The sequence below is a fragment of the Schistocerca piceifrons genome, chromosome 4 (assembly GCF_021461385.2).
Source record: "Schistocerca piceifrons isolate TAMUIC-IGC-003096 chromosome 4, iqSchPice1.1, whole genome shotgun sequence".
Taxonomy (NCBI): domain Eukaryota; kingdom Metazoa; phylum Arthropoda; class Insecta; order Orthoptera; family Acrididae; genus Schistocerca; species Schistocerca piceifrons.
In genome coordinates, this window is record NC_060141.1 from 663663100 (window position 1) to 663690183 (window position 27084).

Consider the following 27084-nt stretch of genomic DNA (forward strand, 5'->3'; position numbering starts at 1 on the left):
CGAGATAGTGACTTTATTAGACGTTGAACTGCTGTTGAGCGTACGTGGACTGGGCGTGGATAGTCAGCCACGATAAAAACTTATGTATTAATTGAGTTCAAAAATGTGTAATTAACTGCTTGTGGGTGCCCTGTAATGTGTGGGCTTACTTTATAAAGTTTAGTTGGTTTTTTTTGTACAAAGTGGAAATAAATATGTTCTGGTGCATTGAATGATATTCCAAGAGTAGCGCATTTTTTTAATTAAGAAGAGAGAGAGAGAGAGCGAGAGAGAGAAAATTTCCCCCTCGTAGAAGTGAAATCTTCGGAGAAGCGTCCGATGCTTGTAACGTTCCCTGGCAGCACACACACTATTAATAAAATGAGATGACACACAGAATTGCTGAACTCGAGCGCGCACATTTGCAAATGCTTAACAACTGTGGCACGCCTGTTAGGAACGTGTACTGTAGTCAGAGCACTACGTACAGTTCATACCAACAAAAAAGCAATTCGTATGTACTGTAATTGTTTAACAAAAAATATTATTTAATTTTGTGTAAAGGACGTTGGTTATCATTGTCATATTTTCTGTAATAATGTTCTCGGTCTATTTATGATTGTAATATTTCTATACTCATAATGTAATTACGAAATATGTTAATATCTGCGATGAAAAAATTTAAAATATAGCCACAGAGGAAAATAATGTTGTAAGATTACAAAGAGATATTCATTATCAGCAATACCATAAAAAGCACTACATAAAGTGCATTCTTTGTCGTCTCCCTCGAGAGCTGAGAGAGAGAGAGAGAGGAACCTGTGACGTAGCATTATATGAATGTGTAGACTTCATTTGTCTGTATCTATCTTTAGCCGCCATTAGAGGACAAATTATAAAGGTGTGTAATTTTAATTATTGTTGTGGTCTAAATACAATATAATTTATCAAAATTGTGTATTACTAATGTAAATTAGGTTGCCCATGTCATCTATAATATTTCTTTAAAAAATTTTCAGCACTTTTACCGATTATCGTTGGTGTTGCTGGGCTGTGCCGCGACCGAACGATTTGCAATGGCGGCACATTTAAAAAATTGTTCCGCTATAAAATTAACCAAACCTGTAAATCGGGAGCAGGTAAAATTAGCAGTGAATTACGAAATATTCTTCTCTTACAGCGATCCTGAGGCTGACTGAATTTATTACTGGTTTTACATTTGTGCATTCATAGGCGGATAATTAACGTTGAATTTGTTAATCTGTTGGTTCTTTCAGTTTCTAAAGCAAATAACTTAAATGTATAGTGAAGTGAGTTTTGTCAATGATAATTAAACGTTGAGGTCGGCTTGGCAATATTTAACCATTTTATGCTAACAGAGACAGTCTTGTGTTCCATTGCTAAGGCCGGGAAAGAATTCAGTAAATATTTAAAAAACCACTGCATTTTGAAAATGTGTGCCAAGGCCGAAATACGTAAAAAAATTAATTTAAATAATGTTCAAAGTCATTATTGTTATTAGCCAGTTAGTCTGAATTTATCAGCAGGAGATGGTTGCTAAGGTTCACGTAATTTTAAATGTGATTAATTCTGTCTAAATGAATATTTATTACCACAGGTAAATAAGGGGTTCTACAACAAAGTTCGTACTGAAAGAGTAAATAACAAAATATTCAAAGCCATCTCTTCTCCATTTTCATCCATTCATATTTACATAATAAATATTTTTTTTTCATTAAACTGGCGCCCAATAACGCGGGGTCAGAATAAGCAGTGGCCACAAAATATCCGTGAGATAATTAGGGAATTATTGTAGTCGAACTTTGTTGGAGAACAGTTAATAATTTTTTCATGTATTGTATGTATTGTCTAACCAATATTGTGTGGTAATACCGGTATATGATTTTTTACATGAGAACACTATATACCCAGAGGCAAGCTGAAGAAGAGAGCTCAGTATATCAAAAAATTAATTCCCTACCACAATACCAGGGGGCAGCTGCACCAAAGATAGATCACCAAAAGGTAAAGCTACAGTGTAGTTGTCCTATGGGTAGGAAAGTAGCCTCATTGCGGTGTTCTCGGATCATTAGTGGTGTGCTTGTTGTTAGTGTTTTTTTTTAAATAACAGGACATTTGAGTAGTTAGTCATCGTAGTATATAATAAGTGTGTTTCAACAAATGACCATTTCTTGTGTGATTATGTCAGTGAAACCTGAATGTTAGGGTATTTAGTTCAGATTTTTTCTTTTGTTGACTATGGTTAGATTGCGTAGTCAGAAAAATATAAACATGGATAATGAACAACAGTTAGCAAGCAGTGATACCGAGTTCGAAAGTGGGGCACAAGGTAATGTTAGTGGCGTAGTTCAGGAAGTACAATGTGAGAATCTGGGGGCAGAAGGGCAAGAAATGTTGCCACTGTCAGCCAGTGATTCAGTTGAAAGTAGAAACACTGTGCCACCCACACGCACAAGACACGGACCAGAGAGTGGTGAGGTGTCAGAAGTGCAATCATTAGGAGTTATGTTCGAGCGCATGCTCAATTTCCAAGATACGTTTATGCATGAACAAGCAGAGCGTGATCAATGCCAGCATGAGAGAGACTTGCAGTTAATGCAATCTTTGGAAGCTATGCAAAGTGAGATTGTTAGTTTGAGACAAAACTATGAAACCATACCCAAAGCGGTGCAAGAACTGAGCGAAAGAGTAGATAATATCCAGGTGGCTAACGCCAGTATCGTAGATGAAATCAGTGTACTGGCTAACAGGATGGAAAAATTAGAAACTGACACAAGTCAAGCAATAGAGCAGAAAATATCCGAACAGGCAAACAAAATTGCAAAGGAATTTATGAACTGGTTGGAGGTAAAAGACACCGACCTTAATCAAACAATAGACGAGAAGGTGCACGACGTGATTGAGGCCAGAGACTTGGGCTCCAATGCGGATGCGCAGGACCTAAGAAGGGCGGTGCACACTGACACCGCTATGACAGCGGAATGTCAACTGTCGTCTTGCGGAACTGGAAAATAGCTTATTGCACGGCGACGCACAGGCGTGTGTAACGCCAGCCAGATCCAACGATGATAGGCGTATAAATACAGCAGTGAAAAATTGCGACTGCGAGACAGAAGAGGCAACCAATGTTAGCGAAACAAAAAAATGTCACTCCAAAATAGTGATTGAAGAAAGCCTGACTAAAAACCGACAGTTCCAGATCTTTACAACGGAGAAGAAAACTGTTCACCCTGTAGTATTTATCAAGGGATTTAGAAACATTTTGCCCAGTGTTTGGAGTCATACACAGAAAATACAGTTCGTTATTTCTTACATATAAGGAGATGCTGCATTATGGGCAACCGAAGCAGCTGACAGTTGCGACACATATGAGCAATTTGAAAAGGCATTCTTGGAAAAGGAGGTTCGATGACCGATATGAAACAGGCCCACCAAGCAATAGTAGATGGAAAAATGCCAGGGGGCCGTGGAACATCAATACCTATAACGATGCAAACCGAGCTTGGCCACAGAATCAGAGGCCCAGTCCGGACCGGCAAAACAGTGAAAGATATGACAATAACCGACCGCCACCACAAAATGCGCCAATTGCGCAACCGTGGCGGCCGACGCAACACAACTTACACATAGTGGAGGTCAGCAACACAGAGCAGCCAGACCCATCCACCAGTAATAATCCAACAAACTACACTCCTGGAAATGGAAAAAAGAACACATTGACACCGGTGTGTCAGACCCACCATACTTGCTCCGGACACTGCGAGAGGGCTGTACAAGCAATGATCACACGCACGGCACAGCGGACACACCAGGAACCGCGGTGTTGGCCGTCGAATGGCGCTAGCTGCGCAGCATTTGTGCACCGCCGCCGTCAGTGTCAGCCAGTTTGCCGTGGCATACGGAGCTCCATCGCAGTCTTTAACACTGGTAGAATGCCGCGACAGCGTGGACGTGAACCGTATGTGCAGTTGACGGACTTTGAGCGAGGGCGTATAGTGGGCATGCGGGAGGCCGGGTGGACGTACCGCCGAATTGCTCAACACGTGGGGCGTGAGGTCTCCACAGTACATCGATGTTGTCGCCAGTGGTCGGCGGAAGGTGCACGTGCCCGTCGACCTGGGACCGGCCGACCGCAGCGACGCACGGATGCACGCCAAGACCGTAGGATCCTACGCAGTGCCGTAGGGGACCGCACCGCCACTTCCCAGCAAATTAGGGACACTGTTGCTCCTGGGGTATCGGCGAGGACCATTCGCAACCGTCTCCATGAAGCTAGGCTACGGTCCCGCACACCGTTAGGCCGTCTTCCGCTCACGCCCCAACATCGTGCAGCCCGCCTCCAGTGGTGTCGCGACAGGCGTGAATGGAGGGACGAATGGAGACGTGTCGTCTTCAGCGATGAGAGTCGCTTCTGCCTTGGTGCCAATGATGGTCGTATGCGTGTTTGGCGCCGTGCAGGTGAGCGCCACAATCAGGACTGCATTCGACCGAGGCACACAGGGCCAACACTCGGCATCATGGTGTGGGGAGCGATCTCCTACACTGGCCGTACACCACTGGTGATTGTCGAGGGGACACTGAATAGTGCACGGTACATCCAAACCGTCATCGAACCCATCGTTCTACCATTCCTAGACCGGCAAGGGAACTTGCTGTTCCAACAGGACAATGCACGTCCGCATGTATCCCGTGCCACCCAACGTGCTCTAGAAGGTGTAAGTCAACTACCCTCGCCAGCAAGATCTCCGGATCTGTCCCCCATTGAGCATGTTTGGGACTGGATGAAGCGTCGTCTCACGCGGTCTGCACGTCCAGCACGAACGCTGGTCCAACTGAGGCGCCAGGTGGAAATGGCATGGCAAGCCGTTCCACAGGACTACATCCAGCATCTCTACGATCGTCTCCATGGGAGAATAGCAGCCTGCATTGCTGCGAAAGGTGGATATACACTGTACTAGTGCCGACATTGTGCATGCTCTGTTGCCTGTGTCTATGTGCCTGTGGTTCTGTCAGTGTGATCATGTGATGTATCTGACCCCAGGAATGTGTCAATAAAGTTTCCCCTTCCTGGGACAATGAATTCACGGTGTTCTTATATCAATTTCCAGGAGTGTATATTCAGCTGAGATACGCTCTCCATCGGCGGCTGAGGTTTGGAGTGAGAGCAGCCCGACACAGAACAAAACATCGGAAATTTGTATCCTCAATTATAATGACGGGGTACAGATGGGACATGAATTAATTACTGAACCACCCACGTGCATAAAGGAGCACAAAGACAAAGTACAGGCGACAATAGAGATCAAAATTAACAATATTGATGTGCAATCAATCGTAGATACAGGTGCTACTGTCAGCGTCATGAGTATGGACTTATTCAGGGTACTGGGGAAAGAAAAGCGTATGCTGACTTTTCCTGTGAACAATTGCAAAGTCACTGGAGCCATCAGTGCACAGCGACAAATAAACTCCAAGTGCAGGTAGAGATGTATATAGGGGGAGAAGCCATAGCGCGCTCGTTCCTGGTAGTAAAGGGTTTAAAGGTAGCCTGCATTTTGGGGATAGATTTTTTGAGAGAAAGGGACGCAGTAATCGACCTTTCTCGGGGAAAATTAAGTTTGATGAACACAGGTAGGAGGATAGAATTGTCCATGCTCAGATGTGAAGAGGTACATGTGCCTAATTGTAATGCTATTAACATAAAATGTAGGAATCAGTGGATACTACATTTAGACAATCATTCTCTAGGACGAAATCTCTATTATCCAGACGTACAAGCTGATCAATTAAAAGCAAATGTGGACGCACTTGTGAACAAAGTATCACAGTCCGAAAATTTGAACTCAGTGCAACAGCAGGATTTGGTACAGTTATTATCTAACTATGCAGATGTATTTTCAGAACGACCAGGAATTGTTAAGGGATATCAATACAATATCGAGGTGAAGCCTCACAAAACCTACTGTCGAGCCTCATACTCCATTCCTTGGTCCAAGAAGGAAATAGTAGCTATCTCTTAGCAGATCCCCAATCAGGGAGAGTACGGGGACTGTATCCGCGTAAGGATGTGAAAATATTCCTACAGTAAATGGCTAATAGTCCTATGTGTTATGCGTAAAAAGGTACACCCTTCTTTTGGAAATGAATGAACATTGATGATGTGTGATCTGTAGAGATAATGTACTAGTGTAGAAGTATTTAGTTATAAGAATATGATTGACTTTCTCTTTTGTTTATCATTATTTGTGTTATGTCTTCTTTTTGATTAGTGTTAGCTTAAACATGCTCTAAATGTCTGCACAGATAACCTGATTAGTGCAATTATTTGTAGTGTTAAACTGTGACAGAGATCAGTCAGGAGGAACATTTTAGTAGTGATTAGTTTGTCTACTGCATGATATTCTGTTTGTGTGTCAAACTTGAAATATTACTTGGTACAGTCTTTTCTATTATATATATATATATATATATATATATATATATATATATATATATATATATATATATATATATGTGTGTGTGTGTGTATGTAGATGTCAGATTGACAGGTCCGAACCCGGAATAATATTAATAATATGAGACCCTGAGAACTTTATTTTCAAACCAGTATAATCAAAGAGAATAATGCACCCAGTAGTGACCCGAGGGCACCATGGGAGGCAAACTTATTGCAAATTTAAGTAACGCAAAGTTACGCACAAAAAAGCTCCAATTGAAGCATTTGCAGATCGAATCAGTAAAAAAGAGCTAGCCTGATACAGTCCAAGTCAGTTTTAGCCTACAGAGACTACACTGTAGTTACGAAGGACCTTGCAAGTAAAGTGAGACATAATTTCAAAGGAGTTATGGAACAATGTGCCTGAATCCGGCTGGAATGCACAAATAAAATCTACTCGAACATAAATATAGGTGATCTTTGGACAAACTAATAGGAAATTTTAATATTTATTACCATGTACGCAATTATCACACACCTTGGTAAAGAGCGAACAAAGAAGTTACGAATGTACTGTTACAAAAAATTGCACAACGGACATTGTAACTGAAAAAACTTAAAAAGTGCAGTATTGTGTGGCAGAGACAGACAGTGACTGTTAAAACTGCAGCAATACGTCACAAGGTTGTTTTGAACAAGCAATGAGAGACTGTATCATCTCTGTGTGTGCAAGTGGACAAGGAACTAACACGACACGAACAGTGAGCCCATAATAGACGGTGGACCAAGCTAGTGTCAAACTATAACTTGTACTGCGCGTGTGTACAAAAAAAATAATTCTTTGTGTATCAAGGGACGCCAGGAAAGCGCATTGACTACAGAGATACATTTTGTTCTAAGGTGAAAACTTGCATGTGACTAATGACAAGTCACGACTTGGTGAAAAAATATTGTGTGCCCATAAAACGTGTTACTGTGACAACGAAACATTGTGCAAACCAGACTAGTGAAGGCCTACTGAATAATAACTGCCAATAACTGCGTGCATTCTTTCCCACAGCAGGAAAAATGCCCATAAGAATAGTACACTGTTTGTGAATTTGTTGCATGTTTGCTGGAGCACTCCAAGAAGATGTCACACGGGCGAGCTGATATACAACGCGCATCCGGCTACTTCAGCCATGCAGCAGCCTGTAGCAGATCAGACAGCCACACGCCTCTCCGCGCCGTAGCTGTCAACACCGGGGGCGTTGACCTACACGGAGTAGACGCGCCGCGCCGAGCGCCGCTCAACAATCACTCCGCACCGCTCACCAACTACAGCATTATTGACGTATTACAAAATATTTACATAAACTGCATAACATGTCAATGAACTCGGTTTTTGACAAACATTGAACACTTATTATGTATACCCGTAAATTGACGAGAGAAAATGAACACTAACAAGTGTAGGAGATGGATTTGTAACATGTGGGTAGTGAGAACATTATGAAAAGTGACGTTGTACTAAATGATTTCAAAATACTAAGTGATATATCCTAGGACAAGTGACCTTGCAGTATATCGCAAAAATGATAATTACGAGTTGTTAAACACACACAACAAACTTTCGTTGAACTGTATCTGACTGTGAGTGTTATGTAACCGTTGATGACAAACTGCTAGATCATTTCAAGACAATGACTATTAAAGAGCAAGATTAATCATGAACCAACTGGGATGGCTGGGCTTCAGCACAGTTTTACCCAGGTTTCCTGTCTGCCTTCGCCCAAATGGGGGATCCATGAACACATATAACCATGGGACTAATTAAAAGAGCCATTCCATAAAAAAAAAAAACAGAATTGTAAAGAACGTTACTGGCACCATTGTGTCAAAGTATAGAAACTCTTTGCCAAATGTTGCCAGGGGGCTATGTAACGTTCCCTGGCAGCGCACACACTATTAATAAAATGAAATGGCACACAGAATTGCTGAACTCGAGCGTGCACATTTGCAAATGCTTAACAACAACTGTGGCACGCCTGTTACGAACGTGTATGGCAATGAGAATACTACGTACAGGTCATACCAACAAAAAAGCAATTTGTATGTACTGTAATTGTTTAACAAAAAATATTATTTAATTTTGTGTAAAGGACGTTGGTTATTATTGTAATATTTTCTGTAATAATATTCTCGATCTATTTATGATTGTAATATTTCTATACTCATAATGTAATTACGAAATATGTTAATATCTGCGATGAAAAAATTTAAAATATAGCCACAGAGGAAAATAATGTTGTAGGATTACAAAGAGACATTCATTATCAGCAATACTATAAAAAGCACTACATAAAGTGCATTCTTTCTCGTCTCCCTCGAGAGCTGAGAGAGAGAGGAACCTGTGACGTAGCATTATATAAATGAGTAGACTTCTTTTGTCTGTATCTATCTTTAGCCGCCATTATAGGACAAATTATAAAGGTGTGTAATTTTAATTATTGTTGTGGTCTAAATACAATATAATTTATCAAAATTGTGTATTACTAATGTAAATTAGCTTGCCCATGTAGTCTATAATATTTCTTTAAAGAATTTTCAGCACTTTTACCGATTATCGTTGGTGTTGCTGGGCTGTGCCGCGACCGAACGATTTGCAATGGCGGCACATTTAAGAAATTGTTCCGCTATAAAATTAACCAAACCAGTAAATCGGGAGCAGGTAAAATTAGCAGTGAGTTACGAAATATTTTTCTTTTACAGCGATCCTGAGGCTGACTGAATTTATTACTGGTTTTACATTTGTGCATTCATTGGCAGATAATTAACGTTGAAGTTGTTAATCTGTTGGTTCTTTCAATTTCTAAAGCAAATAACTTAAACGTATAGTGAAGTGTGTTTTGTCAATGATAATTAAACGTTGAGGTCGGCTTGGCAATATTTAACCATTTTATGCTAACAGAGACAGTCTTGTGTTCCATAGCTAACGCCAGGAAAGAATTCAGTAAATATTTAAGAAACCACTGCATTTAGAAAATGTGTGCCAAGGCCGAAATACGTAAAAAATTTAATTTAAATAATTTTCAAAGTCATAAATGTTATTAATCAGTTAGTTTGAATTTATTAGCAGGAGAGGGTTGCTAAGGTTCACATAATTTTGAATGTGCTTAATTCTGTCTAAATGAATTTTTTTATTACCACACGTAAATAAGGGGTTCTACAACAAAGTTCGTACTGAAAGAGTAAATAACAAAAATGTCAGAAAGTTTAGTTGAATGTTTTTTTTGGTTTTTTTTCTTGTACAAAGTGGATATAAATATGTTGTGGTGCATTGAATGATATTCCAAGAGTAGCGCATTTTTTTTAACTAAGAAGAGAGAGAGAGAGAGAGAGCGAGAGTGTGAAAACTTCCCCTTCGTAGAAGTGAAATCTTCGGAGAAGCGTCCGGTGCTAGCAGAAGACATCGGCGCTGCAAGAAACCAGAACCAGCATTCTTCAACAAGTAAGTCCACGAAAACGCTTAAACCGTATAGAGAGAGCTTAACATTACACCGGGCCACCGCAAGAACATGGCGACCATAATGAAAGGACCTGAGAAAGAAGGGGAAATATTAAAGAAGTTATAAGAAAAAGAAAAAAAAAACTGTTGGGAGTTGCCATAGCAACCAATAACAGCGAGGCTGAAGAACGATTCCACGATACTTTTCCATAAATATCATGTTGATAAATGGTTAAATGATTAAGGGAATCAAGAAAATGCCACAACACTGCAGTTAGTCTAAAATAGCCGGCGCCGCCGTCTACAAACGCTGACGCCGCCGCACACCAACGCAGACGCCGCCGTACACCAACGCCGACGTCGCATCACACCAACGCCGACGCAGCCGTCCACAAAAGCCGACGCGGTCGTCCACCTACGCCAACGCAGCCGTCCATCGACGCTGACGCCGCCGTACAACGGTGCCTACGTCGCCTTCTACCGACGCCGGGTGAGCTACTACTGACCTTTGATTGTTTGTGAAGTGTGGGGGGTTGTGGAAATAAGCGAGTGTACTTTTAATGATAACTAGATTAAAGGCAAAACAAAACACAATGGAAAGGGAACATCAATCCGTATAGTCTGTTGGGGCTAAGGGAATTGAAAAACAGGGGCCACATTTAGGCTAATTAATGAGGTTTATCAAAGCGCAGGTGGAATCACAGAACACAAAACAGGACGAACTGAAGGCAGAATTAAACTCTTGAGTTAGATTTGCAAAACACATAACTAGAGTCTCAAGTTAATATCCTAAGTAATCAGATGCAAGAATGCAAAAAAAGAATTGAAAAAAGAATTGTCCGATTCCCTGAGTGAACAGACAAATATTTTATTTAAGCATTTAGAACAAAGAAATGAAGCTAATCTAAAAGGTTTAGTTCAAAAATTAGAATATGACGTAGATTGTAAATGTAGTAATATGGAAACACAATTTAACGAAAAATACGACTCTTTGAAAAATGTATTTTAAGGAACCATTTCAACTCGGGCACAGACGATAGTTAATTTACCGAAATTAGATTACGTCTCGATTTTTTAAGAAAGAGAAAGCAAAACAAAGCAATTAACACCGCTCTCTTGTCGCAGCCAGTAGGCATCTACACTCTCACAAAAAAAAAAAAAACATTCTTGTCATTCGTTGTCCTAGAAGGACGTAATATTTTGTGTGGCTCCACAGTTAGCCATATTGATATTTATTTGCAGAAAAGAGGCGCAGAATTAATAAGACGCTCTCATTTGTGAATTATCTGCAATTATTTACTTAGAATTTTATGTAAGTGTCACTTATATCGTAATGTATATGTTAAAATGAATATATATTTTATTTAATCATATGCTTTTCTTTGTTTTAGTAGTTTTACTAACTCCATTTTCATGACTGAAGCTGAGGTCAGATATCAGACTTTGTCTACAAAAAATATCTAATGAGCCCTGGCTACATTCCATACATCTTCGGACATGCGAAGTTCGATAAATTCATGGCGTAAATTTTAATGTCTCAATTACTTAAACAAACAAACCATTATTATTATTATTAATTATATATATATATATATATATATATATATATTATTATATATTATTATTTTATTTTTATTTGTTAAACTGGCGACCATGACAGGACTCATTATTGTATCTGTACTACAACTAATTGTTGGTTTTCATGTATATCCTGACCGGCAACAACCTATGTGACGAGAATATTGAAGAAAACGAATAAAATCTGGAGGCAATTTGGACTGGAAATACAGCACTCGCGCATCCACAATTGATTCCAAGCACATTTTTCATTCAAAATTATTTTTCTCAGCATTAAATTCAATATTCAGTTTCCATTCAGTAATTTTTTTCAAATTCCGCGAAATCTCATTATTCAGACGATTACTTTCCGATCCAACAATATGGCCGACATTGTACATGATTCAAGCAAAATGGCTACTCACCATTAACATGTATGCTACTTTCGATCTTTAAAGTCATCTCTCAATCATTCTCAGTCATTTAAATACACACATAGGTCGTACATTTTCAAACTACGCGTTTAAACAATCTTTTTTCCTTGCACAAAATTTATTCATGATATGATAAAAACTCGACACCAGTACACAATGAAACAATAATCAAGTAACGCAAACATGGATACACACACACTTTCACACACAGAAATTAATACAGACCCGCAAACACTGAAACACGTATGTATTCAGTAGCAGCGATGGCGAGGCATGACAGAATCTCTGACCAGAGAGTCATTTATCGTTGCTAGTCTGCGTTTGACTGCGCGAGAGTTCAGCAGTAGTTGTACGTAGCGAGTCGCGAGAGCATGTAGTTCAGTTACGAGTAGGAAGTTGTGTGAGGAGTCGGCGGGCGTCGACATGGGTCTCTCGTCAAGGTTCGGGACGAGGTTTATTGTTAAATAAGGTAATGAAGCAGCATTGCACTCAGCCAATAACATCTGTTAATTGTAATTAATTTGTTCAAGAAATGCCCCAATAATAATTTTGTTTTCAAAGCAATCGTTTTAAGAAAAGAATCATTCCAATTGAAACAATATTTCCTATGCTTTCATCCCAGAATCAATTTATCAGATTAGTTATTGCACAGGGCCTAAGGTCAGCGCAGCTGCCCTTATAAAATTTATCAGATTCACCTTAACGTTAATTTTGTGGGGACGTAACATTTTTGCACATTTTTCTTATCATTGAGTTTTATTACTGTGGGAAGCTAACATTTGGCTCTATTTGCATTTTCATTCAATTCATATCATTTAAAAATAATTACGGGGAGGTTACACTTAGCACGATGACTATTCACATTTAAATATTTTCTTTTATTTTTGCGGGGAGGTTACAACACATCAAAATAACCCGCTACACACAAACACACAAACGCCGACAGGAGCAGTTCAGAAACAAACCTGAGAGATCACGTCACGTCTAATGACGCAGCGGGGGCAAGCTCATTTTGCATTCAAAATTTTGCCGCTATACTGAATTCCATTTTGGAAAGCATATCAAATATTAAGCAAGATAATGACGAAAAATTATCACAATTAATGACAGACAATGCAGCTTTCAGAAATGACATAAAATCAGACTTCACCTCACTGACTCAAAAGGTAGATGAAATTAATAAACGTCTTTCCAAACAGGTCGACGATCTTACGAAAAAGTTTGACAATTTAGAGTTACGACAAAGCTAATCACATCCATGAATTGACAAAAACCTGTGAAACTATTAATTGCAAATTAGAATCAACCATGCACGCATGTGACTAAATTAATTTAAAGGTGAATATAATAGAAACAAACTTAGCTGACATTCGCAAACAGATTCACACAACGATACAGAGAGAGGATGAACCCCATTTCTCTCGCATTAACTCACAATTTAAAGAATGGACAGCACACAAAGACCAAATTTTTGAAGAATGTATACAAAACAAATTGCCACATATTGTGCACGATTCTGTAGCGGAATACATGAACAACAATAGACAAGTAATCGATGACGATATGCAAACAAACACAACTCAATGCCAAGCACAACAGAATAGTACATCATTCACTACCTCACTGTGTGATACAGGTTGTTGTGTGGAATCTACGTCAGTCTCGTGTATAATCTGTATCTTGTAGCCAGAACAGTGCTTGTTTTGGTCTACTAGTCGAGTGTCCAAGTTCAAAACTACATCTCTGCCTTCATACTTAAAATAACAAATGCCTTTGGAGAAGTCTATAGTGCAGCCCTTGTAGTAGTAAAGAGAACAATGAACTATATACCCAACAATTTTTTACAAAGTGATTAAGCACAAGTGAATACGAACTGTGAAATGAATGTTACAGTATATGTATACGTGTTACAGAGACAGTTTTACGCGCAAGCAACATTAGACCGTAGTAGCGCACTGGACTCTGAAACTGAAGTTCGCGGTTTCGATTCCGCATAGAATCAAATATTTTTATTTTTTCTTTTCACTTTCATTTAACTTCTATGTAAATATTATTTATGTATTTGTATAGATTTAAGACTTTTATGTATGTTGAATCTGTGGAACATGATACTTAATAACTTATGATCCATGACATGACAAATAAAGAAAATAGTCAACAAATTGCTCAGCTGAAGATGGTACACCTTTGCCTTCGCAATTTGGGGGGCAGTTTAAGGAACCATTTGCACTCGAGCACAGACGATAATTAATTTACCGAAATTGGATTACATGTATCGATTTTTTAAGACAAGAGAAAGCAAAACAAAGCAATTAACACCGCTCTCTTGTTGCAGCCAGTAGGCATCTACACTCTCTTGTCAATGTTCAGAAACAAGATAAGTTGCTCCCCCTAGTACAGGCGCAAATTTCAGGGGTCGAATCACGGGTGGAAACCGTAGAACAGAGCTTCAAAGAAAAGTTAATGACTGCAGAGCCTATAAATTTGAATGGCTTAGAGGAACAAGTAGAAGAATTAATAGGACGATTTAAGGAAAAGGGTATCATCTTAAAGTTAAGCACATCTCACTTTGCGAGGCAGGAATTAAATTTTTTAGGACACATCGTGGGAGTAAAAGGCATTAAACCAGACTCCGAGAGAATCGAGTCTATTAAAAACTGTTCATCTCCTCTAAACGTTAAACAACTAAAAGGGTTTCTGGGAATGGCAGGTTATTATCGGCGCTATTTGAAAAGCCAAGAAATGAACGACCCTAGACTATTAAGATTATTACGTAAAGGTACATCATGGAATTGGACCAAGGGACCCAAGAAGCCTTTGACAAACTAAAACAAGCTTTAGTAAATGCGCCTATCTTACAACATCCCGCAATGAATGAACCTTTTAAGATAGAATGTGCTCCCTGCCGCCGTTGGATCAGCAGCTGCCAGCAGCAAGTCGTATACTCCTAGCTAACTTATTTGTTACATAGTTTAATTCTTAATTTCTTTACGTGTTTTTGGGTATTTGCATTGTTTAATTCATAAATTTCGGGCGTATTATAGTATTTGAGAGTTGTAGCATTACGCTTTAGTGTTTACTTCGTAGATGCTTACTTAAATTGCGTGTGAGTTTCGTATAGGAGGTGTAATTTCGAGTTTTAGTTACTGTAATCGTAAATTCAGGCAGATTGTAGCGCAGTCGTTAGGCATTTGTACAGGTTAGTTAATACATTCTTTGCGTGTTTCCCTTGCGTTATCTAGGCACGGACTCGTGTTTCAGTAACTGTTGTTCAACATCGATTAGAATGGACAGGGACTGTGATTGCTGTGTTCGGATGAGGGCTGAGTTGGCATCCCTTCGCTCACAGCTGCAAGCGGCGCTGACTTCGGTCGCATAGCTTGATGCTGTTGCCAATAGGCACCACTGTGGGGGGCTGGACTTGTGTATCACGGGGATGTCAACCTTGTCCCGTCTGTCCCCAGATCAGTCTGCCGCTGTGGTTGCCCCGGTTGCTGCCCGCAGTGGGGCTGAGCTCTCGCCTGTGGTTGATTGGGAGGTCGTTCCAAGGCGTGACAGGCAGCGAAAGACGTCCCTGAAGGGTGATCAGAAAGCCTCCCCAGTGCGTCTGACAAACAGGTTTCAGGCACTGTCTCTGGCTGAGCGAGATGCAGCTGCCTGCTCTGTTTAAGAGGATGATTCTCAGCCTTCAAGGTCCGGGCAATCACAGAGGCCGGGCTAATTGGTAGTTGGGAGCTCCAATGTTAGGCGCGTAATGGTCCCCTTAGGGATATGGCGGCTAAGGAGGGGAAGAAATCCAATGTGCACTCCGTGTGTATTCCGTGTGGAGTCATTCCTGATGTGGAAAGGGTCCTTCCAGATGCCATGAAGAGCACAGGGTGCAGCCAGCTGCAGGTGGTGGCACATGTCGGCACTAGCGACGTGTGTCGCTTTCGATCTGAGGAAATTCTCTCTGGATTCCAGCGGCTATCTGATTTGGTGAAGGCTGCCGGTCTTGGTTACTAGATGAAGGCAGAGCTCACCATCTGCAGCATCGTTGACAGAACCGACTGCGGACCTTTGGTGCAGAGCCGGATGGACTGTCTGAATCAGAGGCTCAGACGGTTTTGCGACCGTGTTGGCTGCAGGTTCCTTGACTTGCGCCATAGGGTGGTGGGGTTTCGGGTTCCGCTGAATACGTCAGGAGTTCACTACACTCAGCTGGCAGCTAGACGGGTAGCGGAGGCTGTGTGACGTGGACTGGGCGGTTTTTTAGGTTAGAAGGCCTCGGGAAAGTACGGGGTGGGCTGCAATCTCAAAGGGTGCATGGCAAATACAGGACGTGTTTGGATCAAGGAACAGTCGGAATTGTAGTTGTAAATTGTTGTAGTTGTACTGGGAAAGTCCCTGAGCTTCAAGCGCTAATAGAAAGCTGAAATCGTTATAGGTACAGAAAACTGGCTAAAGCCTGAAATAAGTTCTGCAGAAATTTTTACCAAGTCTCAGACGGTGTTCAGGAAAGATAGATTAGGCATAATTGGTGGTGGAGTGTTTGTGTCTGTCAGTAGTGGTTTATCTTGTAGTGAAGTCGAAGTAGATACTCCGTGCGAATTGGTATGGGTGGAGATTATACTTAACAGCCGAACTAAATTAATAATTGGCTCCTTCCACCGGCCCCCAGACTCCGATGATATAGTTGTTGAACAGTTCAGAGAAAATTTGAGTCTCGTAACAAATAAATTCCCCACTCATACGGTTATAGTTGGTGGGGACTTCAACCTTCCCTCGATATGTTGGCAAAAATACATGTTCAAAACCGGTGGTAGGCAGAAAACATCTTCCGAGATTGTCCTAAATGCTCTCTCCGAAAATTATTTCGAGCAGTTAGTCCACGAACCCACACGAACTGTAAATGGTTGCGAAAACACACTTGACCTATTAGCCACAACCAATCCAGAGCTGATAGAGAGCAGCATGACTGATACAGGGATGGTGATCACAAGGTCGTTGCAGCTAGGCTCAATACCGTTTCTACCAAATCCACCAGAAACAAACGCAAAATAATTTTATTTAAAAAAGCAGATAAAGTGTCACTAGAAGCCTTCCTAAGAGACAATCTCCATTCCTTCCGAACTGACTATGCAAATGTAGACGAGATGTGGCTCATATTCAAAGATATAGTAGTAACAGCAATTGAGAGATTCATACCTCATAAATTGGTAAGAGATGGAACTGATACCCCATGGTACACAAAACAGGTCCGAACGCTGTTGCAGAGGCAACGGAAAAAGCATGCAAAGTTCAGAAGAACGCGAAATCCCGAAGACTGGCTAAAATTTACGGACGCGCGAAATTTGACACGGACTTCAATGCGAGATGCCTTTAATAGGCTCCACAACGAAACATTGTCTCGAAATTTGGTAGAAAATCCGAAGAAATTCTGGTCGTATGTAAAGTACACAAGCGGCAAGACGCTGTCAATACCTTCGCTGCGCAGTGCAGATGGTACTGTTACCGACGACTGTGCCGCTAAAGCGGAGTTATTGAACGCAGTTTTCCGAAATTCCTTCACCAGGGCCGGCCGGTGAGGCCGTGCGGTTAAAGGCGCTTCAGTCTGGAACCGCGTGACCGCTACGGTCGCAGGTTCGAATCCTGCCTCGGGCATGGATGTGTGTGATGTCCTTAGGTTAGTTAGGTTTAAGTAGTTCTAAGTTCTAGAGGACTGATGACCACAGAAGTTAAGTCCCATAGTGCTCAGAGCCATTTGAACCATTTGAACCTTCACCAGGGAAGACGAATGGAATATTCCAGAATTTGAAACACGAACAGCTGCTAGCATGAGTTTCTTAGAAGTAGATACCTTAGGGGTTGCGAAGCAATCAAATCGCTTGATACGGGCAAGTCTTCAGGTCCAGATTGTGTACCGAATAGGTTCCTTTCAGATTACGCTGATACAATAGCTCCCTATTAAGCAATCATATACAACTGCTCGCTCACCGATAGATCTGTACCTACAGATTGGAAAATTGCGCAGGTCGCACCAGTGTTTAAGAAGGGTAGTAGGAGTAATCCATCGAACTACAGACCTATATCATTGACGTTGGTTTGCAGTAGGGATTTGGAGCATATACTGTATTCAAACATTATGAATCACCATGGTTTCAGAAAACATCGTTCTTGTGCAATGCAGCTAGCTCTTTATTCGCACGAAGTAATGGCCGCTATCGACAGGGGATCTCAGGTAGATTCTGTATTTCTGGGTTTCCGCAATGCTTTTGACACCGTTCCTCACAAGCGGCTTCAAATCAAGCTGTGGGCCTATGGGGTATCGTCTCAGTTGTGCAACTGGATTCGTGATTTCCTGTCAGGAAGGTCGCAGTTCGTAGTAATAGACGGCAAATCATCGAGTAAAAGTGAAGTGATGTCAGGTGTTCCCCAGGGAAGCGTCCTGGGACCTCTGCTGTTCCTGATCTATGTAAATAACCTGGGTGACAATCTGAGCAGTTCTCTCAGGTTGTTCACAGATGATGCTGTAATTTACCGTCTAGTGAGGTCATCTGAAGACCAGTATCAGTTGCAAAGCTATAAGGTGTCAGGCAAATCCAACACCTTCCATGAATACCCTGACATGATAAGCAAATCCGGCAGTATATCCCATAGCTCCCAATAAATCCTGACATTAAATTAACCAAAGTAATACGATCAACGAGTGAGCAAATGGAATACCACAGACTAACATAAGAATGCCTAAATGCATGTCATACCTTCCCACCGTGAGACAGACGCAGTTCCGAGGGAAGAAACGAGAACAGAAGCTGAGAGCAGAATCGTGTTAAGCTAGAAGGCCCTACAATAAGGGACTGACACCCACGTCGCCAGCCAACCACCAGGACCACCCCCCGAGCCCATGTTAAAAGATAGAACCCTCCAGAAGAACAGTATAGATCTTACGAAAATACTAAAAGGGCCACACCAGCTGCAAGTTTTAGCGTGAGACTTTTTCGTGTCTCTGTTAAGTTGCAAACGTAAAAACATTGCCCCACAACGAAAGGTAACCGCCAGGACCACCCTCCAGCCCATGTTAAAAGACAGAGCGCTCCAGAAGAACAGTATAGATCTTACGATAACACTAAAAGGGCCACACCAGCTGCAAGTTTTGGCGTGAGACTTTTTCGCGTCTCTGTTACGTTGCAAACGTTAAAAACATTGCCCCACGACGAAAAGTATAACGTTTCTCATTATATAGACAGAATTTTTGTAGGTGGAGCTTAAGGTTAACATTGAGACCATGATTGGTTAGATGAAAACCCAGCCAGATAGTTTTTTTTAAACCAACTTCGGCAAATTTTAGTAAGGAGAAGTTAGGAGAGAGTTGCTTCCGAGACGGCGAGATGCGTGGAGCTGTGGCGCACGCCGCCCCCCGATGAACACCGACAAGGTAATGAACGCACGCGATGCCGCATTTTTGGGCGCATAAGGCTTCACTCAGAACTGCAGAAGTCTCATTTGTTACATCCCCATTTCACATAATACTAGTGTCGATGGTCAATTAAATCTCATGGTATTCACATTTGCTACGTGAAGTTAAAATCTGAAACGTGATGATTGTTCTGTTATATAATTATTGAGAAGCCACATCAGCCACTGTAATTTTCGTCAAGTTAGATAAGTAATTAAAGATAATTGAGGGTCACTGTAGACCATTTTGATAGTTTTCTCTCTTGTGAAACTTAACTTAAATCTAGATTATAGATGTGATATGGCATAGGTCATCCTTCGATCTATTGTAGAACTTGGAAACCCATTCAGGGAATATTCGTTCAAATTTTTGTTGAACGCAGTTGGTTTTTATCATCCTGTATTAAAATATTTACTTTTATCAATAGAGCAATTTATAAACAATGTTTTGTGAGTAGAATAAAATTTCCAATGGTAAACTTAACTGCTTTTTCGACGTTATTTTACCAGCTAACTAAAAATAGGAAACCCTTGAACCCCTTCCACAAAATTTAGTTAGTATTAAGATTCTTTTACGGGGAGTGCAGTGTAGCTGATGCTGAAATCTTTAAGTATTTGATTATATCATCGCTAGTCTCACTGAACTTTTCTGAACTCTACACGTCATGTGTGGTCTGGCGTCTCCTTACGAGCAACAGGTCCCAGGTTCAAACTAGTCAATTCCCTAAGAAACACGCTCAGAGCGTCATTGCACGAAAGTAGTAGGGAGACACGACATAGAACAAACAGACACCATGCAGAAGGTTAGAGAATGGCGACCCTGTCAGGATGGTAAAATACCATGATTGTAGGTCGACCACATGCCTAACTAGGTCAGAAAAATATCTTGTTGAAAAATTTTTGTAACAAAAATTTTTTTCCTAAATTTATAAGTAGTCGAAAACAGTAGCAGCGATAGATAGTAAGAAAGTATTCAAAAGAACGCAAGATATTCTAGCACAGACAATAGCATACTTAAGTTATAATTTTAATATTGTTAGAATTAAGTTTTCTCTCCAATGCAAGCGCATAGGTGGCGGATACATCGTTGACAAGTTGGTTCTGACCCAACAAGTAAGTGAATGGATAGTTAAGTCGTGTGTGCAAAAAGTTTATGAAACGCGTGAGACCGTATGAGCGCATGTTGACGCAAAGTAGGGCGCGTGAATTGCTTTTAAAACAGAAAATAAGGGATTCGGAAAGATTAGCAATGGCAGATCGAGACCTTGACCGAATTGAGGTAGAGAACCAACATGAAGATGGACAGAGAATAGAGGACAGTACAACAGACAATGCAGTATCGCGAGAAATAGGACATAGAACGCACCATAACGAGGATAATGTACGTCAAGGCATAGAAAACGTAAGTCAGCATGCGACAGAGGAGCAGGAAAGTAGAGAGACAGTCAATGAGGATTCTAACTTGCGTCTTGAATACGTAAACCCATAGTACAAGTAATCAAAGCTCCCTCACCACAGAGTACAAGGAATGCGAGCGGAAACGTGTCACCGCACAGTTCAATGCAATCGGTTGCGAACCAACACTTGGGTGAAAACACAGAGCGTAGGACGTCGAAAGAAAACGCAATAGGACCCACCAATCTGGCAGAATTATTACAACAAATTACGGAAACCATGAGAAGGTAACATAAAGAAATAGCGAACCAAAATCATTTTCAGAATGCAGAAACCAAGAGACAGTGCGTGAGATTAAAGAACAAAACAAAACAAAAAAAATCAGTTACACCTAAGTCATATTGAAGACGAGGCAAAAGAATCTCTAGAAGTGATAGGAAACTTAGTAACAGGTCACAATCAATTGAGAACAGACATTGGCAAGGTACAAGCGGACGTACAAACATTGCGTAATGACACTCAGGACGAGATCAAAACATTACGTAACAACACCCAGGGAGAAGCCAAGAAACTAGAGAAACAGATAAACGTAATTACTAGACAAGCAGCAGGTACAGCGCGTGAAATTGTTGAAAAGAGTGTGTTACGCAAACGTATCACAAAAGCAGCGCGGAAAAGATCTGATAACCGCATAGTCAGAATAGAAGCGCAAACGAAGCAACAATTTCAGAAATTGCGAACAGAGTTGTTGCAAACTATTGAAGAGCGTAGTGAACAGGATCGAAGAAGCACTGAGTCTGCAACCACATCCGTATCTGTAACAGCACCGGAAAAACAAGCAATTAACGAAAATATTACGCATTTGCGATTCCAATCACAGGCGGAAAGTAATATACGTGAAATCAGTCAGCCTGCACAGCGACAAACACGTTTCGAAATTCTTGATGAACAAACGGCACCACAAACACATGCAGAACCACAAATGTATGTTTCAAGACAGTTTGGACCGTGCAATGAAGCAGCCCGGTTAGCCAGACAAGATACCGAACCAATACGTGACAATGGAAAAGCCAGGTCGCGAAGGAGACAGTGCAATGTATTCAGCTACACGTTCACAACCGATGGTAGAAAAATATTGCGTATCATTCCAACGATACTACACAAGGGTAGGCGAAAGTTACAGTGGACAATATCCAATGGATCTACCACAACCGGAAAGAATGACGGGAGAAATGATCAGAAACAAAAGTGGCGAATAATCGCGAATTTCATATGGAACTATGACGAAGTACGACAACGATCATTTCCTCACAGTCAGAAAATTTCAACACTTTCGAGAAAGAAACTCATTACATTCACGAACTTTTATTGATCCATTCCGAGTAGGATTACCAGAACACTGGACACTAGCACATAAATTAGACTTTATATGTGCACACATGTCAGGAACAGTCGCAGAAACCATGCAGAATGTTGCAGCGACATGCCGATCGTACGAAGATTTCAGAGAGAAGTTTCTCTCACGATATTGGTCCAGCTAAGCACAGAACAGAGTGAAGTACGAATTATTATAGAACCCATATTTTGAAAATTCAAGAGAGAAGAGTTCCGTGAAATTTTTCGAATTAATGGCAAAGAAAAATCAATGCTTAGATGTACCATACAGTGACGGAGAGTTGATTAAATTATGCGCAATGAAGTTACCATTCAAATACCAGCAATCATTAGTAGGTTGCGGAGGCAATGACGTCGAAGCATTTAAAGGTATTCTAAGGGAACTAGAGTTCATAGTTTCGGAAGATGACGCAAGAAAAAGACGAAGCGCACGTGAAAACGAAAGCAAAAAGTAGTGGAATCCACAAGGCACAGTACGAAGAAACAATAATTACGAACCATGTGATAACTTCGCACCAAGAAACGACATCAGATTTCAACAAAGAACCGGTTATGGATTTAGAAGAGAATATGGCAATAACTATAATTCACCCAAGAACGGCAACAACTATTACAGAGGGAATAACGACAACCGGAACGGGTATTGGAGCGCCAATAGACCGACAAATTATCAACAAAGAAACCAATATCAACAAGCGGAGCAAGAAAAGAGAATACAGATAGAAGAGGTGGAGGTAAGACCACCAAACCCCGAAAAACGTTCGAATTGACAGCTAGGCGCCCATGCCAAAGGGAACGACGCACGGACCCAGGACAATTCCAGTACCTTGAACGGAGAAGTAAATACCTTATCACGAGAAGCGAAGAAGGAAGAAACAAATCCGCAGGGACCAGATGAAAACGAAGACAGGGAAATAACAATATCGTGTTGGGACGAAATTAATTGGGAGAATACTGACAAGGAAGATGAATTACCAGAGGATTGCACAACGAACGTAGGAGGAAAGGACGAAGTAATGAGTATTGCAGAGCTATTTGAGATGGAAACCAGGGAAAGCGAATTCAATGAGGTTAATGCGCAGTCGACAGAAGTTGAAAATAAGTTACTAGTGGGCACACAACGTAACGTATATAATGAAGGAAGTCATGAAGCGATAATTAGAGCATTTAGATGCGATTATGTGGAAGTAGCGACGAAGAAGGAGAAGATAGACGAAGATGAGGAAAAAGTAGAGGACGTTGAAGAAAGCGTAAATGAAGGAAGAAATAGAGAAGAGGAAGTAAAAGAGAGAGAAGTAGCAGTCGAAGCTTATCCTACAGAAAGTTCGAATTCACAAGGGAAATTCCTGAAAAGACTCATGTATGATTCAGAGGAAGATTCGTTGATGCAAGAAGAAGAAGAACAGAACCAACCCTTTCAAATTCAACCAATTGATAAGGACATGGCAAAGTATATCCCAGTCAATGTTGTAATTGATAGCGGAAGTGAACTGACTGCGATCTCAGAAAATTTATTCACGCAGTGTAATGCCAATGCGGAATTGTCAGTTCTGAAAACACGTAAGATTAAAGTAAGAGGTCCTAATAGAAACAATGCTCCGGAAGTTACGAGACGAACAAGGTTAACTCTTTCGTGTCAAGGTCAAAAGATCGAAGCCAACTTCGTGATTATACCTAAACGAACTGTAGATTTGATTATAGGTGCCGATTTTTTAAATGAGAGACGAGCAATAATAGATATGGGGAAAGGTAGCGTAACATTCGGGAATGTCACTTCTCTTTGAGCAAAAGCTAAAATTAGAGGAAATACCAGTTATAAACAAACAATTAAGAATGATGCGAAATAAAGAGAATGAGGAATTAGAATGGTATGCACAAAAGGGGGATTCGCCTCAACTCATGTTAGGAGTCCATAAAAAAATCGACAAAAAATTGCAAGAACTTCAAGTATTTCGGAACACAGTAAAAGAGAATTAGAGGGTATTTTACGAGATAAAGCAGAGGTATTTTTACCTAAGACTGGCAGTATTAAACACTTTCAGTACAAGTTTGAAGTAAAACAGCACAAACCATTTAGAGTGCCATCCTATACAATCCCATTAAGCTACAGGAATAAAGTATTCCAGGAGATATCTAAAATGTTAGATTATGATATTATTGAACCAGCTACGTCCACGTATAACAGCCCGCTCCATATTGTATAAAAACGAGATGGGAGCATCAGGTTAGTGCTTGATTCCAGACAGACCAACACAATCATAATCACTGGGACAGATCGCCCAGAAAAATTAGAGGAATTGATACAAAACTTCCGCGGTGCTAAGATATTTTCAACAATTGATTTACGGAGTAGTTTCTGGCAAATAGAATTGGCCCCAGAATGTAGAAAATTTACAGCATTTATCGTATTCGTTAGATGTTACCAGCTTAAACGATTGCCATTTGGTTTAAACATATCATTAGCAGCGTTTATTAGGGGATTTTTGTACTATACTCAGTCCTGAAATTTTACAAAAAATTACTTGTTATGTTGTTGGTGTGATTATAGCAGAACCCTCTTGGGAACATCACAACGACACATTAAATCAGTTTTTACAGATCATGAAAGAGCATGGGGTCACAGTAAATATAACAAAATCTAAATTAGGAAGGCGAGAGGTCAAATTTCTAGGACACATAATTTCAGAGAAAGGGGTAATGCCCGACCCAGAAAAACTAACAGCAATCAAAGAATTCTGTACTCCATATAATAAGAAAACTCTCAGTGGATTTCTAAGTCTCACCAGATTCTATAAAAAATTTATTTGGATCGACTCTCTCGCAACACCACGCCTATGTGTATTGACTGGAAAAAACACACCATGGGTATGGGATCAACAAGCCAATGAAGAAATTTTAAAAGTGAAAAACGCACTACCAACAGCGTTTAGCACATCCTGATCTAACACAACATTTATGTATGGCCACTGATAGCGCGAAAACAGGTTTAGGAGTTGTTTTATTCGAAGAATACGAACAGGCAGGGCTAACATCATATAGAACAATTGCATTTGCCAGTCGTGTACTCACAAAAAGCGAGAGAAACTATTCAGTCACGGAGCTGGAAGCATTGGCCATTGTATGGGGCTTCCAACGTTTTCGATACTTCCTATTCGGAAGAAAACCAAAAGTATACACTGACCACAAAGTATTAGAATTTCTGTTTTCCGCTTAACTAACTCATGGAAGGTTAGCCAGATAGATATTAATACTACAAGAATTTGGCTTCACTATTACACACATACCAGGACCAGCGAATGTATTAGCAGATGCTTTATCACGATGTCCACAGGGTGCATCCAACAACATAGGTTTGGAAGCAGCAGAACACCAGTTTACAATGTACTATATAAAACAAGTACCTTTCGAAAACTACATTACGACAGCATTGAAAAACATAGGCAAAGAACAGGACAAGGATCCCGAAATACTAGGAATCAAACACAAGTGGAGAAGTAAGGATTTTCCAGACATTTGACAGCACTATCTCGTAAAAAAACAATGTTTTATTTTTTAGACGAAATGTTTCAACGAATGAATGGTTAATTTATATCCCAGATGAACTAATTAATAAGTACATATGGTATATATAAGTACAAATGGTATATATATTTAAGTAATGGCCACTTTGGACCAAAGAAATGCTTTTTAAAAATAAAGCAAACAAATCATTTTCCTAATATGGAAAGACGAATTAGAACAGTATTACTCCATTGGAAAAAATGTATTAGGGCTAAACACGTCACTTTCCAAACCAAACCACCTATGTTTCCAATAATCCCTAAAAAATTAAAACAAATAGCTGCAACAGATTTGATGGGGCCCCTCCCATGCACAAAAATGGATATATTTTCGTATTTGTCGTTTCCATGCACAAAAAATGGATATATTTTCATATTTGTCGTTTTGGAACTTACTTCTAAATATGTTACCTTGACACCATTAAAACGGGCAACAGATCTTACTATAAGTAAAGCATTTAGACAAGATTTTCTCAGACAAGTAGATCGAGTGGAACGAATAATTTCGGATAATGTCCCACAATACAAATCAGTGCAATGGCAGAACACGTTAAAACAACACAAAACCCGTCTATATATCTAAGTACAAACCTAGCATAAATCCAGCAGAACGATCTATGAAGGACATAGGCACTTTATGCAAAAGATACAACACTTGGGATATATACCTTAAAGATTTTCAAGAAGTAATAAATGAAATGCCACATAGCACTACACTACTACCTCCAGTTACTGTACTTAAAAATATTGAACCCCCAAACATAACCAGAGAATATGTTAGATTTCCTGTTGTTCCACGTAGACAGGACAAACAAGTCATAGCAACAGCACTCTCCAACATCAGAAAGGCAGCCATTAAAAGAAAAGAAAGAGGAGAAAGAGGAGATAGAATAGCAATTAAAAGAACATTCTCAGTAGGCCAGAAACACCATCTCTCCAGCAAACAGAAACACAAAATACATAAGTTTTACGATGCATACAAAGGACCTGTCATAATTAGCTGAATTGCTCACGATAATGCTGTGTAACTAATGAACCCAAAAACAGGCAAAACCTTAGGACTTCACCATGTGAGCCATATCAAAAAGTTTGAAGATTAATTTTATTACTGGTAAATAATTAGCACACTATTTCAAGTTTATGTTGCAGGTAAGATCATCAGGAGAAAGAAGAATGAAGAGAGAGGAAGGTGGAAAAAAGAAAGTAGTTTCAATAAAAACATAAACAAAAATAATACCAGTAGTAGCATAGATTAAGGTGAAGGGATAAAGTGTAGATAGTCTAACAGCATGAAATACTAAAATGCTATACACCACAGCACTACACAAAAATAAAAAACGAATTTGAGGATCCTTGTCGAAGTTAAGACTCGAAATATCTTAG